The following is a 10,357-nucleotide window of genomic DNA, read 5'->3' on the forward strand; positions in this document are numbered from 1 at the left end:
TCATTAACATTTACATGTGAAATGCGGGTTTCCATGCGAAACTGGGCGTGGTTTTCCCATGTGTTTCGTCATTTACACGAGTAAATGAGATTTACCCTATCCCTTTCTTTGGCCGTTTTTTCAGCCACAAACCTGATTTACCCGAGTAATTCTCCCAAACGTGCATTATTACTGATGAAACAACATGAGAGACAATCCTTCCTAAATAGGCAAAGTTAGCACTGCTATTTAGGTGTCAACATGCCTTAGCATTACCAGCAACCACTCATGCATTGGTGACCAAAGCTGAGAAATAAGCTTGATTTATTGGCTTTGTGACTGAAGTGAGCTCTATTAACACTTTCCGTTTCTTTCTGCAGAAGTTGACCCTTAGGGAGACAGAGGGGATTGAGAAAGGGGGCTCAAGATTCGGGGAAGGTAAAAGGAAGAGGAAGATTATCATGGAAAGCTACCCCTTTAGAGGAAGGACAGCCATTATGACCAAGGACTGGTGGCGGACCATGAAAAGTTTTTGTTATTACTATATTGTCTTACAAATATATACAATGCTCCAGTCCAAACTATTGAAGAATAGTCAGTAAATATTTAGTGTTATTGTGAAATGGTGCCCCTAGTGGTCAGGACTTTGGGCAGTTAAATCCCTTGCTCAGTGGGTGTAGATCTGGTAATAAACAGGAATGTCCAGAGGTTTTATTATTTAAACACTGGTGGCATACTTCTATTCTTTTACACAAAAATAAAGGGGGGAGGGGGAAGGTTGCGTGATTTGGGATCTAAATAAAGAATGATATATTTGTATTGCTGTGTGGCTTTCCCAATCCACGCAGTACTGCAAACATTTTTCTCATATGAACCTTGTAAAACAGACATAAGAAATTAACTGTCTGCAGACATCCTGGATCGAATTCTGACTATCAAGACTGCAGTTAAAAACAGCACCAGCTTCAGACCAACGAAGCAAATGATCCATGTATGACCATGAGACCTAAAAAAATGTAGGTACTTAAAAAGTCTATTTTATAATGTATTTCATAGTTTCCGTTTTTTTTGTTTTTTTTTTCAATTTCAGTAAAACAAAATAGTGTCAGTAAAAACAAAAAAGGCCACTGTAAGTCTGTATGTCACTAAAAACCCTGCTAGGGACACAACCATGGACGTTTTGAAGCCTTACCTTTTCCGTCAGTCTGCATTGACATGTTTATGTGTTTTCATGTCTTTGTGTTGCATGCTATTGCATCTAGCATTTTTCCTATCGGGTCAAAATTATGACTTTTGTGAAAACATGTAACACTTCATTTTGATCCCTAAACATTTATCTTGTGATTCTCCTGTACCCTGAAATCTTTTGCAGGTGTCAACTTGAAATTTGGCACATCTCCATTGTGTATCCTGAACAAGTAATATTTCCAGTTTCTGAGAAAAAATGAACATTTTAAACAGTGGCCTACAGTACTGTCACCCTTGCTGCATTTAAAGGGATACCACTATCACATTGCTTTAATCATTTAATAAAGATTGTGTATGAAGTCCTTATTCATTTGTTTACTTTAATATATATATATATATATATATATATATATATATATATATATATATATATATATATATATATATATATATATACTGGTTCTCATTTATAAATATACAGCCAGATCTCTTTATTTTTCAAGACAAGGATCTCTTTGATATGAAGTATCTCACTGGCAAAAGTGTGTTACATCTGAAAACAGGACTGCAGACAGTGGGTCATTTGCGTTTCCATGACATTAAGAGTTATTTTATGGTTTTATTTTGGGAGGATGTAAACCATTAGGACAAAAAATAGAAATCAGGTAAACAAAAACAAAAGCACCTCCGAGGGCAATAACGTTAAGTGAATGGCATCTCTGACAAAACAGTAAGTTTATACTGGACAATACCAAGGCGGCCCAAGAAATACCACACATGAAGACAGGAAATGTGAATTTGACCTAAAGCATCACAGCCAAAAAAGCCAAAATGACCAGATTTTGCCCTGAAAATACATAAGTGGGCTTCTGAACCGGTTTGAGACATAAGCAGTTGAAGAACGGGGGCTGATTTAATAGGTTTAAAAGTTTAAAAATGTTTTGACAACAGTCAACAAAAAACCCTGCCAGACGAGCAGCGTTTTCTTCAGTGAAAGACATTCGAAGAGTGCATCCTTTTGTTAACATAACCTTTATTTGGTTGACTGCCATGCAAACCCATACAAAAGCAGCTTTGAAAAGTCCACTCCAAGCAACAGTTGGCTAGTCTCAAAATGCACCTTCCTGCCAGTTTCTTTTTTTATATACAAGGGATGGGGGAATATGTCACAATCATGGTCTCCTGTACATTTACATAAATACCTGTGCTTTAACTAACTTCACATAAAGATGACCCTAGTATTAAACAGTTTCAGTGCATTACACTGCACATTTAAAAAAATGGACATTGATTAGTTTTAGGGATCTGCTGTTTTGCGTGAAGTTATCTTTTCTGTGGCCTGCAGTTTTCACTTACTTTTTCATATATACATGATTTTATTATGAACCTATACAAGGTTGGACAAAAGCACCTGCCATAACACTGTCAATAGGGTGAAAGGCCACCTTGGGAAGCAAGTGGGGCACTGATTTGTAAGACTATTCCTCATAGCTTGGGGGGGGGGGGGGATCTGCAGTGGTATCTCTCCATTATTTTGAGGTTATACCTGCGGAACCATCCAAGTACCAATCACCAGCCCTCTATCAGATCTTCTGTCTTGCCCATTGTGACTGAAACTGACTTGTAACAGGGAGATGTCATTTTTATACAGTACAGAATACACATCAGGGATGACATCTGCATAACAAATTCATCAGTCACGTGAGGGAACGGTCATTTACACAAAACAATATGTTTTATTATTTGTCCAACTGCTGTATTTTACCCTAACTCTCATTGGGCTTTGGGTTCAAATATCCGACCAGAAAAAGTTGTTGTTTTTAATCACACAGCAGACTGGAAGTTTGCATGGCACGTTTCAACAATGCAGAACAGGCAGAGCAAACAGTATTTTCAAAATACGTTAACCGAACCGATCTGAAAATCAGTGTGACAACTGAATATAGAGAAGCTTCTGTTATCACAGACTTGTCTTCTTCAGGGCAGTTTTTAAAAGACAAGATTTAAAGACTGTGCAGTTAAGCATGCTGCTAGGAAATACTGATTGGGTAAACCACAGCATACCGGTACACAATAAAACAACAGATGGCACAACAGATCTGTCCAAAAAGATTTTCAAATGTCACTAGACCATCAACTTCGGGGAACATAATTGAATTAGTGCACATTTAAGCAGTTCAGAGAAGACCATTGCTCACTAGCTGTTGATTTATCACCAGAAATTCAATTAGGAATTCACCTGCCCATTAAACAGCCAACCTCACTAAAAACTGCAGCTAAGGCCGGAGGGACGTCCGCATTGCAAACCATGTTGGTTTATACTGTATTACTTTGAAGCTGTATCAGTAACACTACTTACGGCCCCTGACAGACACAGGGCAGCCTGAGAAAACTCTCACTTCAAGTTATCACTTTATCTCCAGGTTCTGTCATTCGTCCTGTCTGCTCCTCTGTCTTGCCATGGTGTTTGCATTCCTGTCACCTGCTTGTTTAAGGCCGTCTCTGACCTAAATGTTTGCTGTCACTGTTATCACCCCTTGGATGTTTAACAAATCAATATGAGGCTCGGGTGACGAACTGAGCCAAAGCATCCAGCTTTAAACAGCAAAGGGTGCTGCTACTCCTACTACTACTAACCTTTGTGTCTCAAGCCGCCATCATGGGTACCAGTCGTGTGCAGCCCATCAAGCTTGCCAGAGTCACCAAGGTTCTTGGAAGAACCGGCCCCCTGGGACAGTGTACCCAGGTGCGAGTTCAGTTCATGGACGACAGCAACCGCCCCATTATCAGGAACGTGAAATGCCCAGTGAGGGAATGTTCTCACCCTGCTGGAGTCTGAAAGGAAAGCCAGGAGGTTGCGATAGTTCTTTATAAAGATTAGAGAGACGCAACTCAGACTGACTTACCTGGCCGACCGTTTACCACCCTACTGTACAATATCTTTGGCAACTGACAATAAATGAGGCCGATTAAAAAAAAATACAGCACAATGTGAAAACTGTTGCCCAATCAGAATCAACTCTAATGGGCAAAGCTCTGTTTTATCCTAAGTGCCCAGGCGGTTCTAATAAAAGAGGTTCTCTGTTTTGTTTTAGTATTGCAGCTTTTTCTCTGTTAAAAATTCAAAGTTTCTTGAAATCATTTAAAAAGTCCCTTGTTTTTCTTTCTTTTTCTTTTTTTTTATAACCCATTTCTAAACCCACGCATTGTTTGCCCTGAATAAAGGCTAGATGTATACATGGCCACATTTAATTTTCCTTTGGGGATATCATTAAAGAAGACATTGAAGACAGCTATACTAAACTGTTTCATGTTGAAAACTCAAAACATATAAAAGTAATTTTAGGTAAAACAAAACCATGTGTTAATGGTGGATACAGAACAAAATAATATAATGCCTTTTTATTTTAAACATATGTATTGCAATTTCACTAAGCTGATTGGCATGTCTTTGAAAAATAAATCCTGATCAGATATCAGATAATTAAACTGTTTTGTACTAATTAAGAATGTGTCAACTTTTTTTTTTAATTCAATTACAATCTGTTTTCTTTTAGAAATACAATATAAAATTCAGGACTTAGATAATTCTTTCATGGGCTACTGTGCATTCCCAGGTTCTTTAATGTGACTGGTGCAATCATATCTTCATTATTAGTGCAGAGAATTCATATTTTAATTACATGGAAATTGAAATACTAAAGCCTACTCAATTACAGTGAGAATCTTATCAAATCATTATAAATCATAGTCTTTTATACCAAACAGGAGGGTTTTTTTCTTTTTTTTTTTTTTTTAAATTAAGTCGTTGCCAGTTTTTTTTTTTTTAATCATTTTCTCCCAATTTAGAATGTCCAATTATTTTTAGGCTCAGCTCACCGCCACCACCCCTGTGCTGACTCGGGAGGGGCAAAGATGAACACACGCCGTCGTCCGAAGCATGTGCCACACTGCAGACTCAGCGTGCAGCCGCCTCACAGCTACAGCGTCGGAGGACAACGCAGCTCTAGGCAGCTTACAGGCAAGCCCGCAGGTGCCCGGCCAGACCACAGGGGTCGTTGGTGCGCGGTGAGCCGAGGACAACCTGGCCGACCTAAGCCCCCCCCCCCCGGCGGCACTTCACCAATTGTGCAACGACCCCTGGAATAGCCCATATGAACATTGAATGAAGGGCCAAGTAAGTGTTAACCTCGAGTTTGTTAGTACAGTAGAACTGCAAATACAGCAAAATCACACTGCAATTACAGACAATCATCTTTATTCTATGTGTTAAAACCATCCTGTGTTTTGTCAACGATTGAGAGTGGGTAAATGAGAACTGTTTTTTTTATTTTTAAAACCAGATATAAGCTACGCTAGTTTTAAAACACTCATCACACAGTAAGCGTTTGAACAAAAAGATGGTCAAAATAATTCAAGTAAAATACTTTGTAGCAGCATGAACACATGTTTATACTGCAATTATCTAGTCAATAGAGCATTTGGTTATTTGTTGAATCAAACCCTGGTGATACGAGGCAGGATAAGGAAAGTTAAATAACTTATTTGACTAGGGTCAAGGGTCAAGATTTCTAAATATTTGGGAGAAGTAAACATGGTGGCTGGCAGGTCAGCACATTATTATTCAAAAGCAAGGAGCCAAAGAAATGTGTAGAATCGAAAGCCTTCAAATGCAACTGCATGTGCTAGTAATACAATTTATACAGAGGCTCCAAATGGGGTGGTTAATTAATCAATGAATATTAATTTGAGTCTTACAAAATAAAAGCAACGGTAATCAATAATCGATTAACTGTTCCATCTCTAGAACTTACTGTACTTGCTGTGGTGACACACATAAAATATAAGCTCTAAACATCAGGAGGGATTCTACAGCATTCCTTTTTACTCGGCTGCGGTTTATGATAGAACAAAAATATATATTAAAAGGATTTTAAAAATTAAACCTCCCACATACAAAAGTGATTTATTTTCCCAGAGTACAATTTTCCTTATTTGACGTTTCCTACAAACCTCTCCTTGCACCATTTTTATTTTTGTGGAAAAATCATAAACATCTTCAAATCAACGCACATTGCATAATAGGAGAATATATTAGTTTGTTTGCGATCCGAGAACAAGGTCAAGTAGGGACACTGACACCCAGGCTGTAAGTGTCCCCTATTGTAAATTCTCTTACACATATTACATGTAAAATACACATGGAAGGTGTTTCAAACTTAATACTTTGTTTCTCACCACAAATAAAGAAAGCCCAGCTGAAATGTAGTATTTCTGTTGACACTATCAAAGCTGTATTTATAAAGGGCTTTCAACATTGAGGGAGATGCTAAACTCAGAACTCTCCACCCTGCAATGAACAACTGGCTAATTACACGGTATATAATAGACACACTGCATCACCATCCAATCACAGCAGTGGCAGGCATGACAGATTTAAACTAAATATTCCACACATTTCTTGGTGTCAAATTTATAGCTAAATCACGCCATTTTCGATTATACAAACCCTGTGACCTGTCACAGCTTGCCTTGCATTAGCACTGACATACAGTGTTGCCTCAGCCAAGTTATGGCCTCAGCCAAGTTATCTCCCGGAGTGGATTTAGCCTTGGTTGTTATTCATTCGCATGAGACTTTACTGGCTTGTAATACCTGTTCTTGCTTAACTGTGATTTCAAGTCCCTTGCAGTCTTCTAAATATCTAAGTAGCTTTAAGTTACTTTTTTTTCTGCCCCCTTACTATTTATTATGAGTGGCTTGTATTGTGACTCAGACCAGCTAGTCCTCATATTTCATTTGTAATTTGGTTTGCATGTTTTAAGTAGATTTCTAATCTCATACATCAAAGTTCCCCAGAGAATGTTTTTGGTGCTTTTCTCTGACCTGTTGATAAGAGAACATTAACTAGAATGTGCAAACCAGGACCGAATAAAACTCCCTGATAAATGGGCTATTTTGTGGAAGCTTTGAGGTGAGGTTACCTCGGAAACCATACTTATTCAATAACAGTAACAGTAACAGTAAAGGGAGATTTTAAGTTGCTTAACTAAACCCAAATATCGATGGCTGCCAGACATACTGCACAATCAATAATGGAGATTTTTGAAAACACAGCCCATTGGAAATATTGATAGTTCTGTTGACAGTGGCACATGTCTGCTTTTTAGCTCATGTTAATGCTGTTGGATACTGAACACATGCAATACAATAACAAATAAGAAATGAATAACAGAAATGATAGTGGTATCCCTGAATATTGTGCCATCTTAGATTTTCATGTTTTGTGTATTCACGTGTTTTATTACTTCAATACAATACAAACTTACATTTTTATAGTTCCTGTCATGTAGGCATGGTGTAAAAAAATAAAATTTATATATATATATATATATATATATATATATATATATATATATATATATATATATATATATATATATATATATTTATAGCCAGGTCAACAGAAATAAGCCAAGATTTAAAAACGTAATCTGAATCACTGTTACTCCAAGGAATACAAAGCCAAAGAATCATAACTAAAAGCCCTGGCTCCAGCCACAACCTACAGGGACTACAAGGAGACCAGCATCCTGAGATCGCACAATAGGAGTGGGGACAGGGAGGGAGCAGGGCAGGGATGGAGGAAGGTCCAAAGCTGGAGAAAGCACAGTGTTAAAATCCCAGAGAATCATAGAGAACACACATATTAAACAGGTAAGAAATGACGTGAATATGAATGTAGAAATTTTAGCTAAGGACTCTAGATCTAACAAAGAAAGGTACAGGTTTGGAGAATGTGAAAGGGGAGCAGTGAAAATAAAACACTCAAGCTGTCAAAGGGCATGTACATAGATTTTAGAAGCAATTATAAATATAGGAAGATATAAGCAATCTTCTACAAAATCTGTAAATAACCAAGACACAGACTGCCTCATTCTATGCAAGCAACACTGTTAAGGATAACCTTGGGGAGAGAAAATAAAGGTCTGAGTTTGCATGGCACCCATCAGCCATTACAAAAAAAAAAAACCCTGTTAGTCATTGAGTGCCAATGGTTGAGCATGTGTCAACATGTGTAATTACACTACTTAAAATAGGATTTAATGTATCATGCATTGTAGTAAATAACTGAATAGAAAACCCATTATACATTCCTTTGGGAATCAGTTATGTATTACTAACCGTTTTCAATATTTAAAACAATAAAAAATAAAAATACCACATTTGTAATATAAAGTATAAAATGTCCATTCCCTTGGGGTCAGTAATAATACTGCATGCCCAGGATTTTTAAATACTGTAACAGACTGATAATCCACATCAACTGTATGAACTACCAAGGCAGAGGTATAGTACTTTCAATAAAGTAGAGGTGGAATCAGATACCCAATCTCTTAATGGAATATCACACAGGTAATGTGATACAATAATCAATGTTTTGAGCACACTTTATAAAATCAAAACCATGAAGCAAAACAAATGTAAAGAAAATCTATTCAATTTGAAGGCGGCATTCTGTAATCTGATCCTCTCCCCAAATTGAACCAGTATACATTTCAATCAAGGGTAATTGTTTCCAGTAGTTTGAAAGAGATCCAATCATTTTGGAGATGCCACGAGCAAAACCATAGGGCTGCCCCAAGGGTGTAAGTAACATCTGCAAGGGTTCAAATTATAGAAAGAATTAGAGACATAAGCAATGATCTGAGCAGAGGGATGCTTGAGTATCTAAAGGCACAGCTGTGCTCTCTAGTGGCCAGAAGTAAAAGTGTTCAACTGATTAACTTCAATATACAGCTCTGGAAAAAATTAAGAGACCACTGCAAAATGATCAGTTTCTCTGGTTTTACTATTTATAGGTATGTGTTTGGGTAAAATGAACATTTTTGTTTTTTTCTATAAACTACTTTATGCCACTCCTGGCGCAAAAATTCAAGCAGCTCGGCTTTGTTTGATGGCTTGTGACCATCCATCTTCCTCTTGATCACATTCCAGAGGTTTTCAATGGGGTTCAGGTCTGGAGATTGGGCTGGCCATGACAGGGTCTTGATCTGGTGGTCCTCCACCCACACCTTGATTGACCTGGCTGTGTGGCATGGAGCATTGTCCTACTGGAAAAACCAATCCTCAGAGTTGGCTTGATTCATGCGTCCTTCACAAAGACAAATCTGCCCGATTCCAGCCTTGCTGAAGCACCCCCAGATCATCACCGATCCTCCACCACATTTCACAGTGGGTGCGAGACACTGTGGCTTGTAGGCCTCTCCAGGTCTCCGTCTAACTATTAGACGATCAGGTGTTGGGCAAAGCTGAAAATTGGACTCACCTGGGGGTGCTTCAGCAAGGCTGGAATCGGGCAGATTTGTCTTTGTGAAGGACGCATGAATCAAGCCAAGTACAAGGTTGTCCTGGAAGAAAACTTGCTTCCTTCTGCTCTGACAATGTTCCCCAACTCTGAGGATTGGTTTTTCCAGCAGGACAATGCTCCATGCCACACAGCCAGGTCAATCGAGGTGTGGATGGAGGACCACCAGATCAAGACCCTGTCATGGCCAGCCCAATCTCCACTCGTAAGGTATGGCTGCACTCATGGAAACCTTTCAGAGAATGTATGCTGGTATAATGAAAATAATTGCTTCAGAGCAAGTCAAAAGCACTGGAGGTTACAGTTTATTAGTGGAAATGCCTGCTGACTGGTGTAGCAAATCTCACAAATCTAACTAAGCTATTAAGGCATGATGAAGTACTTTTCCAGATAAATAATTTTAAAATTCTACAGCGCATGTTTGGATACTGTTAGACATTAAGATTAAGACTTTTGTAATTTGTTGTTTCTGCTTAGATCATTATTTACTAAGCTTAATATTACTATATTGCTATCAGGAACACTTAACTGATATAATATCCTTTTAACCATGTGTCTTATCAAATGCAGATCTATGGAAACCAAAATGGAATAAAACTACTTTTAATGAATCAAAGCATAATACAAGATTTGCTAGGACAGCATCACTAAGATTCAACCATACCACCCTCTTCCACAGGGTCCAGTCACTACCTGACAAGCTTCAACAATCCATAGCACATATTTATCTACCCTGTATATATTTAGAGTATATTAAATACAAGCAGAGCCTATATTTTTTGTTTATGCAAGAGAGGAGAAACATGATTTTTTAATTAAAAT

At 38.0% G+C, this 10,357-nt stretch overlaps 1 pseudogene; it reads left to right on the forward strand.

The window, feature by feature from the left end:
* The first annotated feature begins 3,794 nt into the window (after positions 1-3,794).
* LOC117424201 (small ribosomal subunit protein eS28-like) lies at positions 3,795-4,046 on the forward strand (annotated as a pseudogene).
* The last annotated feature ends 6,311 nt before the right edge of the window (positions 4,047-10,357 follow it).

This window comes from Acipenser ruthenus, chromosome 19, assembly GCF_902713425.1.
Source record: "Acipenser ruthenus chromosome 19, fAciRut3.2 maternal haplotype, whole genome shotgun sequence".
Taxonomy (NCBI): Eukaryota; Metazoa; Chordata; class Actinopteri; order Acipenseriformes; family Acipenseridae; genus Acipenser; species Acipenser ruthenus.